Source organism: Rhinatrema bivittatum, chromosome 5 (assembly GCF_901001135.1).
Source record: "Rhinatrema bivittatum chromosome 5, aRhiBiv1.1, whole genome shotgun sequence".
Classification (NCBI taxonomy): Eukaryota; Metazoa; Chordata; class Amphibia; order Gymnophiona; family Rhinatrematidae; genus Rhinatrema; species Rhinatrema bivittatum.
The window spans coordinates 205,370,152-205,387,066 of NC_042619.1; the positions used below are offsets into that span (position 1 = coordinate 205,370,152).

General features: G+C 42.6%; 1 protein-coding gene across 3 annotated transcripts in view; it reads right to left on the reverse strand.

Moving 5' to 3' along the window:
• Positions 1–16,915, reverse strand: part of POLA1 (DNA polymerase alpha 1, catalytic subunit) — a 1,013,915-nt gene that overhangs the window by 994,816 nt on the left and 2,184 nt on the right. The window lies entirely within an intron of this gene.

Consider the following 16,915-nt stretch of genomic DNA (forward strand, 5'->3'; position numbering starts at 1 on the left):
TCAGGCGACCTTCCTGATCCAAGGCAGCACCAGGACTGCCAGACTGGAGTTGGGACTTAGCTACTATATTCCAAGGTCTCATCTATATACATCTGCCTCAGCTCCTCCAGGTCTGCCACTCTAGCTTCCAGAGTTCGGACTTGTTCTCTGAGAGCCAGGAGCTCTGTGCACCAGGTGCACACATACAACCTCTCCAAAGGATATATGACAGTTGATGTTAAGACTGGAAGGCCCCTACTTGCTGCTGGACTGCTGCACAGTCTCCCAAATTGTACCTCTTCTGACCAGGATGAAGACTCTGACTGGGTGCCCTCAGAATGCCTCAATAGAGCTTACTCACAATTTTCTTCAGATGACAAAACAGGGTCAATTCTTAGGAAAGATCCAAATAGCAGTAAATACAGCAGCTCCCCAGATCTCCCTTCTTCAGGATAGGAAGGGTGGCAAACTTCTTTCCCAGTGACTCAAGGTAAAAATCTTCACACAAAGAGGAATAGATGGAATCGTCCTTGATCTCAACCCCTAGTTTGTGAGATGGAGAGCAGCGGAATCTTCCCTACCTCCTGATCTAACCTAGATACTGGACTCCCCAAAATCTTCCAGCTAGGGGGAACCAGGGCTCTCACAGGAAGGAAATCTTAAAGATAAGTCCAAAACTCGGCAACCAAATTTCTGGAACCAGCATCCAGAGTGTACTGGTCCCAATCCTACTCCTGTAGTTATTCTAGGCTTCAGGCCCAGTTTCAAAAGAAGGGGAACAAACTAACTCAGGAAATACTCCTACTTCCTCAAAACTAACTCAAAAGCCACACTTCACAATGTCATGGCCAACTTTTTTAAACAGCGGGGGGCTGCCATTCTAGCAATCTCAATGGAATTGCTATTTCAGAAATAGTGCATCCCTCCCTCTACTACCTAAGCTCTATTCTCCTAGCTCAAAAGAACTTAGACCTAGGGCCATTTTTTTTTTGTAATTAATTTTTATTGAATGCAATCAAATACAATAAACTGCTTTACAAAATATTGAAGCATTCTGTTTTTGTTCATAAATTATATATGCTGCACATCATGTTAAACATAAATAACAAAAGTAGTAAGAATACAATATGGCAAAAATACAACACAAAAAAGGAATGGGAGACTAAAAAAAGTGAAATCCATTTTAGGTTTGTAAATGCTTTCCAAGATAGTCATACATCAGAACAAATCCTTATTAAGAAAGATGAATATATTAATGGGTTAATGATGGGAAAAAGGCCAGAGGATTATGTTGCCCAGGGGCAGCAAGCACTCACTTAGGAGAGAGAAGGAGATTCAGGGGATTTAAGCCACTGGGTTAAATGTTCCATATTTCTTGAAAGGCACGTAGTCACTTATTTTTAACAGCAGTTAGATGAGCCAATTGGTATGTATTGCAGAGTCTATGAACGACCTTCATGACCAGCGGAATCTCAGGTCGTTTCCAGAATGTAGCCAATTCAACTGTAGCTGCAATAAAAACTTGCTGACACAAACGCTGGCTTGCTTATCCCGGACATAGTAGGTTTAATAAAACATATCTGAGATCTTTAGCAACCAGTATACCAAGAGACTGATGTACCATGAAAATAGGTTATCCCAAAAGGCCTCTACCGACCCACATTACCTCCACATATGGTAGAAAGTGCCCACATTCCCGCAATTCCTCCAACATGTGGCAGACACCCAAGGGTATATACAATACAGCTTTGTTGGGGTGATATGCCATCGGTAAATAATTTTATAGCAATTCTCCTGCAGAGAAGATGACAGAGCAAGATTTAGCGAGCAGATAGACTCTGATCACTTGGATCTTATATAAGGGGCTACCCCAGGTCTGCGTCCCACACCTTAACATGCAGTGATGGTTCAAGCAGACACTCATTCAAGACATTTTCGAGACAAAACCCTGCATACTTAAGAACATAAGAAATTGCCATGCTGGGTCAGACCAAGGGTCCATCAAGCCCAGCATCCTGTTTCCAACAGAGGCCAAAACCAGGACACAAGAACCTGGCAATTACCAAAACACTAAGAAGAACCCATGCTACTGATGCAATTAATCACCAACCAACCTCTTTTCCCTGCTTATTCAATTCTCCAACTGTACTCTGTTGCTAGGGAAACCTTGTCCAGTAGTATTTGTACGGGGGTTTCGTATAAGGATAACCGATTTGCTGTTATCCTTTTTTGTTCACCCCCGTCTATTATTCTTTTATTATTTCTGAAAACATTCACTTTTTTATTTTTTGATATATTTTTTTTATTTTTTCTTTTAAATCCCTTCTCCCTGGCTGCTTATCCGACCCACTTAAGTTTTTATTTAATACTTATCAAGGTCGCTGCCTCTGTTGATATTCATGGGTACGGAGCTGCCCGTCCGACATTGGCCATGTTTCGGCACTGTGTGCCTGCTTCAGGGACTGCGGGAGAATTTGGCACTGTGTCTGTGTACCAGGTTCACAGTGTCAGTATCACTTCTTGTTGTGCCGTGTGTCAAGTGAGCGACGCCTGAAAGGCGTGAACAAAAAAGGATAACAGCAAATCGGTTATCCTTATACGAAACCCCCGTACAAATACCACTGGTCAAGGTTTCCCTAGCAACAGAGTACAGTTGGAGAACTGATGCAATTAATAGCAGTGGCTATTCCCTAAGTATAATTGATTAATAGCCATTCATGGACTTCTCCTCCAAGAACTTATCCAAACCTTTTTTGAACCCAGCTACACTAACTGCACTAACCACATCCTCTGGCAACAAATTCCAGAGCTTTATTGTGCGTTGAGTGAAAAAGAATTTTCTCCGCTTAGTCTTAAATGTGTTACTGTCAGCATTGTCACAAAAATTCTCATACAGAGATTTCGATAGCCGTATTTCACCTTTGCATAACAGAGAATCCAAAAAGTATTTAAGCTGTGCATATGCTGAAAATTGGCTATCTGGAATATTATATTTATTTTGAAATAGGGAGAATCCTAAAAAGTAACCTTGATATAAACAGAGTTCAATTCAAAAGACCCCAACATGTTTCCAGCTCCGGAAAATCTGTGATTGTAATCCTGATGGGAGGGTTACATTATGAAACAAGTGAGAGAAAAGAGTAAGCACAAGTACCTACCAGCTTATTTTTCCCATTGATACCAAACCTTTAAAGTGGTGCGCAGGGCATGAGGTAAACAGGCAATTAGGCGCCAAGTAGTTTTTGTTGCCAAGGGAGAGCGGATAAGGCCATAGTTCCCACTATTTCTTGTTCGAGCAGGACCCATTGTGGAATGGACAGCTTACAATGAACGTCAATCATAGGGCGTAGTTGGGAAGCTGCAAAGTACCACCCCAGATATGGTACCTCTAATCCTCCTCTTAAACACGGTTGGAAAAGGATCATTCTGGCTACCCTTGGCGGATGACTAAACTTTTCCAAGCATGCCTTCCATTGATCTCCCGTGGGTCTTTGTTTAGAAATCCACTGGTGCATGAGCGTTTGGGCTGAGATGAGCAACGCTTTCTGCAAGAAGAGATGGTCCAGATCTGACAGGTGTTCGAGATTATCTTTGACTAAACGCAGGATGCAGACTTGTGGTGTTCTCGGTACCAGTACATTCAAGATCTGGTCCAGTTCATCCATAACCTCCCCCCAAAATATAGCCACTTGTGTACATTCCCATAAACTATGAAAATACGTGCCCTTAGTTGAGTGGCATTTTATACAAGTATCTGAGTCACATAATTTAGCCGCATATAATCGATCTTGGGAAATATATAAACAGTGTAATATTTTATACCCCAGCTCTCGAGGTATTACATTGTCACTTTAGTATAATTATCCAACAACAGAGCGATATCTTTCTGTGACAAGTAAATATTAGCATGCATTACCCATTTATTTTGTATCGCTAAATATGCTGTAATATCAGGTAACTCTCTCAATGCTCTAGAGAAATGAGCTCACGAATGTGCCCTGCCCCCTTGATGTTCGATCATAAATATATCCTGAAGACTCTTCCAGTGATCCTCCATCCTATGCAGCCCATACATCATTTGTATATAGTGTCTTACCTGTAGGTAAGCATAAAAATCATTTTTTTGAGAGCCTATATTGGTCTTGTAACTCCTGAAAGCTCCAGATATGTCCCCCTGCTGGCATAAAGAACTGGTGGACCCTTTGTAACCCTTTCCCCTGCCATTCCCTGAAGACCTCACTGTCTAACCCCGCGGGGAATTGTGGATTACCTCTCAGGGTTATATATAAGGGGACAACTTTCCCCATGCGCAATTTTGAGACACAAAGATAGCGCCAGGCTTTCCAGCTAGACAGGACTATCAAATGGTGACGATATCGCGCTGGTATCTGAGCGCTAGCTATTTGCATGAGGGCATCTGGCCTGTAAGGTGTCATCCACTCCAGTAAAAAAGAGAGAGGGGAATATTTCTCCGTGCCAGTCAGCCAATCTTGAATATGCCGTAATAAACAGGCCAAGCTGTAGTCCCTCCAACTTGGACATGTCAAACCACCCTGTGTCTTGCTCAGTTTTAAAATACCGAGTGACAATCTGGCTTTTCGTCCCTCCCATAAGTACTTTCGTAACCTATCTATGCACTTAATATCGGCTGGCTTAATCCACAATGGTAATTGTTGTAGAACATACAGCCACCTAGGCAACTCCAGCATTTTAAGGAGACTTAGGCAACCTGTGATAGCAGAGGTAAGGTTTCCCACAAGTTAAGTTTACTTATCATACGGGTCAGTAAGGGCCGGATATTAGCCTCATATAACTTCGTCTGATCTCTGGTCAATTGAATCCCTAGATATCTCATATCCTGTCCCACCCATCGTAATGGAAAAGCACCCATCCATTCTCGCTTAACTACCGGGCTAAGGTCCAAGGCCTCTGATTTTTCTACATTAATTTTCAAACCTGCGAAGGACCCAAATAAGATCTGATGCTGTAGTACTCTCTCTAACGAACTCTGCGGGGAGGTCAGAAAAACTAGCACATCATCTGCAAAAGCAGAGACCTTGAACTCTTGTGTACCCCAGGTGAAACCTTGTATGCGCGAATCCTCAGCTATCTTACATAACAGGGGGTCAATTGATAGTACATACAGGAGTGGAGAGAGCGGACACCCCTGTCTGGTGCCCCTGTGTAAACTGAAATCCAAGGAAATTTGACCATTCGCCATTATCGCAGATTGGGGGTTTTGGTAAAGCATTTTTATATTGGCTAGTATCTCTCCTTTAAAACCATACCTCATAAGCACTGAGAACAAATACTCCCAAGAAACCCTATCGAAGGCTTTCTCAGAGTCGAAGCCCACCAGCATCGCCGCCTTGTTTTGTTTTTGACATTCTTCCATAGCCACAACTAGCTTTGTCATATTCCTACTGATGGCACTTCCTTTGACAAAGCCTACTTGATTATCAGTAATGATACTAGGAAAGACTATACTTAACCTATCTGCTATAATTTTAGCAAACAATTTGGCCTCCACATTTAACAGTGAAATCGGCCTATATGCGACCGGGGAAGACAGGTCCTTACCCGGTTTTTCCAGGACCGTTATGTATGCCTTGGTAGTGTCTACTGGGAATTGGCCCCTCCTCTGAGCGTCATGATAAAAATTAAGGAGGTCCCCAGTGGCGTGATTTATCAGAAGCTTATAGTATTCCACACTCAAGCCATCTGGACCAGGTGCCTTATTATTCTTACTGGTCATAATGGCCCCCCTCAGCTCCAGGATGCTAATAGGACTATTCAAAGCAGTCAATTGGTCTTCTGTAACTTGTGGGATGTGCAGACCTCTGAAGAATTCTTCCTCCTGAGGTGACCCCCCTTGCCTATCCTCTGTGTATAAAGTTTCATAGAATCTTCGAAATTCTGCACATATCTCCTTCCCGTTTACAAGGAGCTGTCCAGTTTTCCCTTTCAATTTGTCTATTACAGTACGGCCCCGGGTCAAATGTACCATGTTAGCCAATAACTTTCCCACTTTATTCCCATAGCGAAAAAACCTGTGAGCTCCCATCTGCAACATCCTCTGAGCCCTCTCATGTAGTAAAGCATTTAAAGTACGAAGGATATCATTGTACGCCCCTTGAGATTGTGGAGTTTTCCTTTGGGTGAGCTGGAGTTTGGCACCTTGTAATTTGTCTTCCAGCAATAGAATGGTTTTAACCATTGCTTTAGATTTCACCCCTCATTACCGCTTTACTAGTAGCCCAATATAGTCCTGGGTCAGTTTTATGTCCTCCATTATGGCGTTCATAAGCCTTCCATTTCTCGTACAGAAAAGCCTGAAAATTCTTATCTGCACTTAAGTGACTAGGAAACCTCCACAATTTTGCCCCCCCATCTTCCAACCCATCTCCCAGATCTACCCATATTTGAGCATGATCTGATATTTCTATTGGTCCTATATGCACCTGCTGTGTTTTAGAGAATGACCCAGTCAATATCAAAAGATAATCAATACGGGACAGAGTAGCGTGGGCCCTCGAGACGTGAGTATAATCACGCGCTGTCGGGTTCAGTGTTCGCCAAATGTCCAGCAGGCCTAGCTCAGCACATAGGTAGGAAATACCTTTAGCCAATGAGTAATGATACACCTTTTGGGGATGAGACTTGTCCAGTTGCGAGTCATGGACACAATTAAAGTCCCCCATCATAACCAATGAGCCTTTCATTATAGGAAGGATCTGCCCAACCAATTCTTGAAAAAATGAATGAGTATAAGCATTGGGAGCGTAAGTATTGCAAACAGTAATTTCCTTGCCCCTTATTTTTCCCACCAGGATAATATATCTTCCTTGGGTATCCACAACCTGCTGGACAAGCTCAAACTGAATATTTTTGTGTATCAAAATTGCTACTCCGGCCTTACGCCCTACCACTGGGGTGAAATAGCAATGTTGAACCCACTGTCGCTTCAACTTTTGGCTTTCCACGGCTGTCAGGTGCGTTTCCTGAAGACCCGCGATCCCCACCTTACTTTTTTGAAGTGCACTTAGCACCTTCTGCCTCTTAACAGGCGTACCCAAGCCTCCCACATTCCAGGAAATATAACATATTTTACCTATCCTGTATTTAAATAGGTGCATAATATTCAAGATACATGGATTTCTTCCGGGCCCACGATTCCCCAGCCTGAATCATTTGCCCTTCGCCTGCAGGAAAACGCGGTTCCATCCCCTCCGACTCTGCTTGAGATATTTCCTCTCCCCCTCTCAAACCAACATACCCATCCAAACAAACATCCCCCCCCCTTTATCCTTCCCCCTCCCAGTAAACATTCTCCCTTTCGGCACATCGCCCGTTAAAACTCGGGCCGGAGATCCGTATAAAGATGCATTCGGGTGCTGGCCCCCCTCTGTAATTAAATCAGGGCTAACAAAAGCATGTAAACCATTAATAAGAATTAACAACATTCACATAAAGTTCAGAACTCTGCCCTCCCAGGACCGATGGTCCTCCTCTCATCTCGGAGGGTAACTTCTAGGAAATACTTTATATCATAGGCCCATAGAGTATATATAAACCACCTGTCCTATAGCAGCTAAACAGCGTTCTTCCTCTATCTCGCACAGCTCTGTCTCTCAGTTATCAGCGGTGGCCTATGTTTTCGTTCATCCATTCCATAGCTTTGTCCGGCACCTCGAATGAAAGCACTTTGCCATCCCGCCAGATCTTCAGCAGAGCAGGGAACTGTAGGGCGAAACGGACATTGTGGTTATATAAATCATTGCACACCGCTGAAAAGCGCCTCCTCCTTGCGGCCACCGCCACTGAAAAATCCTGGAAGATGACAACTTTGTGATCCTTGTAGCGCAGATCCCTTTGCTTCCGAAACGCTGTGAGAATTGTTGCTTTCTGTGCCCAGCTAAGAAACCTTGCAATGACCAGCCTCGGGCGTTTTTCTGCCTCCCTTCGGGGACCCAGTCTATGTGCCCGCTCCACTTCTAGTTTCCCCTCCAAGGCAGGCAAATTTAGAGCCCCCAGGAGCCAGTCCGCCAAAAGGTTTGAGAGCTCACCTTCCTGCACGTCCTCTGGTATCCCCAGGAATTTTAGGTTGTTTCGACGTGCTCTATTTTCTAGGTCTTCAAGCTTCTCATCTGCCATCTTGGCTGAGGCTTCCAGGGCTAGTACTCGTGCAGCCAGGGTCTGGTGGTCTTCTTCTACCGCCGATATCCTGCCTTCTGCGATATCTATTCTTTTCCCAATGTCCCCTAACATTTCTTTCATGACGCTGAAGTTTTCATTTATATTGTCGAACTTATTTTCAAGCGCCACCACGACTGCCGCAGTCAGGCACGCCACGGCGTCTGTCCGCCATTTTAGGGTCCACTCCGGGCAATTTAGATTTTTCTTTTCGTGGCGGCTTAGACGTCATGGCCGGCCAGCACAGTGTGCGAATCACGTTCCACCTCTTCTCAGCTCCCAGAGGATCCCGCTTGTATCAAGATTCGGTGCATTTTCAGGTAGTTGTTTTCGGTTTTGGTGGGCCAGCACCCGGAGCCGCGAGAAAGAGCATCTCGCTAGGCTCACTGCATCACGTGATCCTTGATATGTGGTTCTTAAATGAAAATTCTTTATCGATGGTAATTCCAAGGTTCCCGGTGTGGGTGGTGGGGAGTATAGAGTTAATTTGTTTGTCAAGTAAAGGCAGGGGTGGCGGAGTTGGATTGGGTTTTTTGTCCATGAGTATTATTTCAGTTTTGTCTATGTTGATTATGAGCTTCAGAGAATTTAGGAGATCTTTAATTGAGATAAGTTGAGTTGAGATTTTCTTGTAGGTGGCTTCGATCGAATTTTGGATGGGAATTAGAAGTTGAATGTCGTCGGTGTTGAGGAAGTGGGTGATTCCATTATCTTTTAGTAATTGGCAGATAGGGAGAAGGTATATGTTAAATAGGGTGGCGGATAACGCTGATCCCTGGGGAACTCCACTGTTGAGGTTGATCTTTTTGGATGGGTTGTTATTGATTAAACCGTGGTAGGTTCTGTCAGATAAATAGGAAGAGAACCATTGTAGGGTGGGGTCAGTTAAGCCGATTTGAGTCAGTCATTCTAACAGTATATTGTGGTTTACTGTGTCAAAAGCAGCTGAGAGGTCAAGAAGGAGGAGTAGGTATTTTTCACCTTTGTCGAAGCCTCTTAGTATTATGTCATTTAGTGAGAGAAGGAGAGATTCTGTGTTTAGGTTTTTTCTGAATCCATATTGAGTTGGAGATAGGATGCTTGATTCAAGATAGTCAAGTTGGGTGTGTATGACTTTTTCAATGGTTTTGGCTATGAACAATAGGTTTGAGATGGGGCGATAGCGAGGATTTCAGGATCTAAGTTGTTCTTTTTTAGAATAGGTTTGATAACTGCAGATTTGAGGCATCTGGGGTAATTACCTTCAGTCAGGGATAAATTGACAATTTTGGTGATAGTTTTAGATATGGTGGGTTCAATTGTTTTGAGGGTTGTTATAGGGATGTTGTCTATTGGATGGCTGGCAGGGTTCATTTTATTTATAATAGATTGAATTTCGAGAGTGGAGGCGGTATCAAAATTTGACCATGATGAGGTTATCTTAGTGTTAGTTTGATGTTTTGGTGTTGTTGGTTATGTTGGTTTGGATTAGATGAGATATTTTGTTGTTGAAGTCAGCAAAGTCATCGCTTCCATGTTTGGTACATGTAGAATCTTGGGTGGTTTTAGTAAGTTTCTGAACTATTGAGAATAACATTCTGGGGTTATGATGAAATTTGGAGATTTTTTTGGAGAAGAATTCCTTCTTTGTATCGTTGATGATATTTTTATATTGTGCTAACTGGCTCCGATAAATATTCAGTGCGGTTGTATTTTTGGTTTTTCTCCATTCTCTTAACACTATTTTTTTTTAATTAATAATTAATAATAAATTTTATTATTATTTTGACACTATTATTATTATTCCATTTTCTCTTGACACTATTGACACTGAATTGTACAGATTGTGAGGCAGTATGTGGTATGTTATGGTCAATAAAAGTTTATATTTAAAACAAAAAAATGAAATGGGTCCAAAAAATAAGCACCTAGAAGAAAGCGTGGCAAGCACGCACAACCTGTGAGCCAAGTTAAGCGTGTAAAAAGGTTTGTGCGTGTAAAAAGCATGACCAAAAACAGAGCGCATAACACGTGCACAGAGCAGACACACTGTGCACACCAACAGCCTATAGAGGGCAATAGAGCACACACAAGAGCGCTCAAAAATGGCCGCTGCAGCCTACCACACGGCGTGCAAGAAAAAAGCCTAAGTGCAGGGCCTAACCAGTGCAACCCACCAGGGTGCCCAGTTCCCCAACCCCAACGGGAGCAGGAACGAACATCAGAACGGCATACCGAGAACAGAGACCAGAGGAAACCCTGAAACCCCTGTCTCTGATTCAGGTAAAACTTTTTTTAACCCTCCCTGAGCTCAGTGCTTACTGGCTGAGTACAGAGACTGTCTCTGACTGTGGGGGGAGAGGGCATCAGCTGTCACTGCCGTGCTCAGCCTCCTGCACAAGCCTCCTTTCAGCTGAACTAGCATCTAAGTCCATGCTGGGAAACTCAGCTACTGGACCAAGGCACACCTCTGAGAGACCATGGAAATCGCCTCAGGAATTCTCAACTGGGGGAGAGACCTTTAGGTATGACCACAGGAGAGCAGAGCTCTCTTTTCCTGAATTTAGAATTTCAAATTTCTCCTTTCAAAAAGCTCAAAGCAATCCCCATAGGGAGATGCATGGAGACAGAGTATACAGGGCTGGGGTCACTGCAGGGTTTTATATACTGTCTTGCTCCGTCTCCATCTGCTGGTAGGGGAGCATAAACCCACTGGCCTTGAGTCCATCTGCCTACACAATAGGACATTAATGTTTGGGTACTTACAACCTCGACTGATCTGACCCAGTATGGCGAATTATGTTCTTAACAACATTCATTGAAGGATGCCTTCCTCTGTAGCTGGAGCCAATGGGATTCAAACTCTGCAAGGTCAATAGAGCCTCTGTAAGACCAACAAGACTCTCACAATGGGGAGAAGCTACTCTTCAGTGAGAACCTAAGGCCAGACTGAATCAGTGGTTTCATCAAGGGACTGATTGGATATATAATCTGTGAATCAGGTCTCTACTCTTCACATTATCTTGATGGAATAACACATCTAAGAAGTAACCAGCTGCATGAGTGGGAGAATTAATAGCATGGCAAAAGAGAAGCCATAGTATCAATGAATTTGGTTGCCAAGCGTGAAGATTAAATCACCTAAAGTGTATAAACCATGAAGAAAGAACTGAAGGGCAGCTAAACCTCAGTCAGGGCTAAAGTATTAACACTAAGAGGGCCCAGAGTGCAGTAAACAGGACATGCATGACTATTCTCTTGCATATAAAAAGAGAGAGTATTTTATTTAAACAACGAACACACCACTCCATTTACCAACTGTCAGTTGATGGTCAGAAGAATACCAGGGGGACAAAGCTGATTAAGGATGAGGGTCCAAGGATAGTTCTAGAAGATGATCAAAACCTTTTATTTTGAACAAATCAAGCATTAATATATTAAATGATTACCACCATTAATTTAGTATTTACACACACATGCTGATTTTGTGTGGAAACCTTTAGAAAATTAACCTCGAGTCTTATTTCCTATGAATTTTCCTTTAGACACAAAATGGGAGAAAACATTTAGTAAATAGGCACTTAAATGCAAAATTGTGTTGTCTAAATTTATTAAAAAAAAAAAAAAAAAAGACAGCAATGGTATATAAATCAAGTAGGTAGGCTGGGAATCTGAAGGCAAAGAATATTTGGAAAGGGTTTCACATTTCTTTAAAAGGCTGAAAGGAGAGGAAGTGACATCACCTCAGCAGATGGCTGCTTGAACTAGAGCCTCCTCTGACAACCAACAGAATTTCCTCATATCTATCCCATCAGCGGTCAAATTTTTACTGTGCTGCTCAACTACCTGAAGATAAGGCAGATGTCCAATAGGCAAAAACCTATCGACTTTAGGAAGTTCTCCTACCAAAACTTTGCCTTAGAAGACGAGCCCCCCAGTACTGACATGGCAGTGGTGGGAACGGGAGCACTTGCTATGGACGCTAACAAAGAAGGACCGATTTTGGATGAAAGCGAGCTCCCGACCAGAGCAGAAATGAAAATCTGGTTTGCAGACCTCAAAAGAGATATATTGAACAATACCAACGACATTATGAACTCGATCGAGTAATTAAAAGGAGATATCGCAGAAAATGGCCATGGCATATTTGAGGTGGAAACTCGAGCGGAAACAAACAGTGAGGACATCAAGGCGAACAGTGAAAACTACACCTTATTGCAATCGGAGGTAGAGCGTCTTCACAAAAAGGTCGAAGACAATAAATTTCTTGTCCCTTAATGTCGAGGGATTGAATTCTCCTTTAAAGCGTCACTCTCTTTTTTCTGAACTGGCGCTACATCATACTTCAATAGTTTTGTCCAGGAAACACACCTAAAAAAGAGATATCAACGCTTACTCAAGCATAACTTATACCCAACGCAATACTGGGCAGCCAGACCAATGGCACAAATATCTGGGGGTGGGAATACTGATCCTCAAAGATCAGATCCTTGTGTAAGTGGCCTATTTTCCAGACTCGGAGGGTAGATACATACTTCTCATTATCACAATGGGGTGGGGGGAGAAATACACACTCCTAAATATATATGCCCCGAACACCGCACAGGGTTCTCTTCTAGAACATCTGTCCCAGATCATTGACCAATGCACCGCCGAAGGCCATTTGATACTTGGTGGCGATTTTAATGTGACACAACTTACAACTAGATAATTCCCAGGGAACAATACATGCTAAAGGAAAGGACCATAAGATCTTTAAAAGATTTATCCACCGACAAGGACTAATAGATGCCTGGAGAGTATAGCACCCCAAACTAAGAAATTACACTTTCTATTCCAGAGCCCATCAATCTTATTCCAGAATTGATTAGAACAACTCTTAGCTACGAAGAGGTAATCAGGTTTCCCAACCCTCTATTGGATCAATTACCCGGTCCAATCAAGGTCCAGTCACTATGAAATTAAATATTTCCTCATATGAGAGAGGGCAACAATTCTGGAAGCTCAATGATGACCTCCTTGAGGACAGTGCCTTTTGCACACAACTCCAGACTGACATTCAGGAATATATACAAATGAATGATTCAGATGAGGTCTCCCCCTTGACTTTATGGTACTGCCTTAAAGCGTCATATGGGGTAAACTAATTGCAAGACGGACATACCTCAAAAAGCAAAGAAATCGAGATAAGATGGAAACTATCATACAATTGCAACGTTTGGGACACATTCACTCTAGTACGGGGGGCAGCAACATATTGGCTCAAATGGACAAGCGAAGACTTCATTTGGGGGAGCTGGAGGCAGCTCAGATAGCTTACAAACTAGAACTCAACAAACAAATATACTATGAAGGGGGGAACAAGGCTGGTAAGCAACTGGCACGCAAACTGAAAACAAAACAATTCCAAAATAACATTGTAAAGTTGAAAGATGAAACAGGGCAGATACTAACCTCCAATACAGAAATACGACAAAGATTTCTCCAATTTTACTCTGATCTTTATGCAACAACCCCTAATATAAGGCAGACAGGGATAGACAGTTACCTTTTCAATACATCTTTACCACAGGTACAACCCGAAGCACAAGAGGTACTTGATAGGGATATTACGGACGCTGAGGTAGCTTAGGCAATAAAGTCTCTGAAAAAAAGGAAAGTCGCCAGGCCTCGACGGGTACACAGCCCCCTTCTATAAAAAAATTTGCCAGTACAATTACACCTTTATTATTCTCCCTCTAACTCATTACAATGTCCTTTTTCTCTTTCCCAGATTGCTAATCTAGCAGGGGTGACTCTTATAGCAAAGCCTGGTCGAGATCCCACGGTGTGTGGATCTTATCACCCCATATCATTAATAAATTTAGATATGAAACTTCTAGCTAAAATATTGGCAAATCGGCTTAACGCCTTTCTCCTGGAGTTGATTATTGTGACCAATCAGGATTTATTCCTGGAAGGATGGCCTCCGACAATATCCGAAAAACTGTCAATTCCATGTGGTGGGCTCGGTCTCAAAATGTACCAATGGTGCTGCTAGCAATAGACACCGAAAAGGCTTTTGATTATGTTCATTGGCCTTTTCTTTTCCAGACCATGCGAGCACTTCAAATTTGGGGAGAAATTCATTAGGTGGGTCCAAAAACTATATGAAGCACCTACAGCGTGCTTAAAAATAAAATGGGGGATACTCTCAACCGTTTTTGGTAGGTTGGGGACAAGATAAGGCTGTCCATTATATCTCTGTTACTTTTTGCTCTCTTTTTAGAGTACTTTACACACTGGATTCGGAACAAGAACAATATTAAAGGAATTAAGGCTGGCGACTTTTCCCCCAAATTATCATTATTTGTAGATGACATCTTATTCACCATTACTGACCCAACCCAATCATTAAAGGCTGTTACGGAAGAGATTACAGCTTTTAGTCTAGTATCAGGCTTTAAAATCAATTGGGAGCAATCCGAGCTTTTAAATGTCTCAATCCCTCCTGATTCTATAACCACAGCTAAAAAAGAAACACCCTTTCAAATGGGCTAAAAATAAAATAAAATACCTGGGGATATATCTAGGTAGTGAGGGTAATTTATTTCAACTCAACTATCCACCACTAATGGCTAGAATTTATAAAGAAATGGAGGAGTGGGATCGCTACCATATCTCTTGGTTGGGACGCTTGGCAGTTATAAAAATGAATATAATGCCAAGGATCCCATATTTATTACAAACGCTGCCAATTGTGCTTCCAACGAAAACTCTGGAAAAGTAGCAAAAACGATTAAATAAAAACCTGTGGAAAGGCAAAAGACCTAGAATAGCACAGGAGACACTGTATTTGCCTAAAACCCAAGGAGGTATGGGGATGCCAAACCTACTACGTTATAAGGGGCAGCCCAACTTAAAGCAGCAGTAGAACGGCATAAATTAAAACAAAAACCCTGGATACTTCTAGAGCAGGCGATATTAGGAACTCTCCCTATAACTGCAATACTTTGGCAAAAACGTTCCACTTGGCGACCAACAGTAATTTTACCTGATTCTGTGAATTCTACCTTACTGATCTGGGAGCACTGGAGGAAAGTGTTAGTGGGACAAAAAACTTTTTTCCTTAGTACTCACCTCTTGCACCATCTTTCCTTTTGGCCAGCAGAGAACCCACAAGCTTTTAAAAGCTGGACGACTAAAGGTATTATGCAAATTGCACAGCTTTTGGACCCAGGGGGGTTTGGTGTTTCGAGGCGGCTAAGCACTTGGAAAGATGCTGGGCTGCATAGAATTTGGCAAATGCATTTATTTAAAACAATTATATGTCTTGTATCCCCAGTAAACGGTGAATCACACAAGAACATACACAGGCCAATGCAATAAGACGTATGCTGAATATAAGTGCCAGTTTTCCTAAGGCAGACACATCCTCTGGGTGACTGATGCAGTATTTAAATGAAGGACAGTGTTAAACAGGATACGCTAGGAAAGAATTATGTGTCCAGGGCATTCAAATGCATCAGGTGCCCGCAATTGCAACAGGCACTCAATATGATTGTCCATTTCTATCCCGCATCTTCAGGCCAATTTCTGGGGCCAATGCACTAATACGGTGCACTGAAAATGGGCACTCGTATTGGGTGCTGATTTTCCTAATGCGTAAGCAACTGCAACCCCTGCACATCTAATGCAGTATTTAAATGGATGCGTAAAAAAATTACGCACTAGAGAATTGTGCATCCCTAGGGTTCAAATGTATCAGGTGCCCATAATTTCTATGGGTGCTCACTACGTGCTTCGTTTTTTATCCAGCTTCTGGCCAAAGTTGCTGAAGACACCCATTGCTAAGCACCCCTTCCTATAGGCATCCAAACTGTGCCTTCAGAAGAATTTTTTTTTAATCAATAGGTGTATAACAATGACAATGATGTTGTTGCGTCGGAGGTGGACCCTTGGGCCGAGGTGGGGGTAACGAAACCCAAAGATAAAGACCTACGAGTCCCCATCGTCGGCAGGCAGAGTGGGCTGATGGACAGAGGCCAGCTGGAGCTTCACCAATACCATCCTTCGTTCCCCGCAGGTTGAGCCAGGGCCGGCTGGACTTAGGTGGGACTCTGTCTGTAGTCGATGTAGAGAGTGAGACTGTACTATATCTCACTGCAGGTGAGAGATAGTACAGTCTTAGTGACAGATTCCAATTAGACTCTGCGGACATTTTTAAATATCTGCAGGTCAGGCATTTCTTTCTTCAAAATCAGGTTGCAAGGGATCTTACAGGGCGAATATCTTCTTTTGAATTCATGTGTAGAAATGCAGATAAAATTAGTAAACATATTGCTAAAATTCATGGGCTACTTGCTGGTAGCTTAACTATGTCAGCAACTCATATCACAGCTTGGGAGCGAGACCTTCAATGCGGCTGGTCAGCTGATGATTGGAAACGGATATTTCAACAAATGAGAAAGGGGTTAATATCAGCGCTTCACATTGAAAATGGATACAAATTGTTTTTTCGGTGGTATATGACACCCACCCAACTACAACATCTCTCTCCTGGAACCACGGGACTTTGTTGGAAGCTATATCAACTACAGGGCATTTTTTTCCATCTTTGGTGGACATGTTCTAAAATACAGCAACTATGGAGCAAGGTATTGTCTTGGGTTACCACAATTCTTGGCGTCATATCACTTAGCCCTTCTCAAGCACTACTGAACGAAGAAATACCAGACAGATCCAAATTTCATACTTATTTTATTAAATATGTGATAACAGCGAC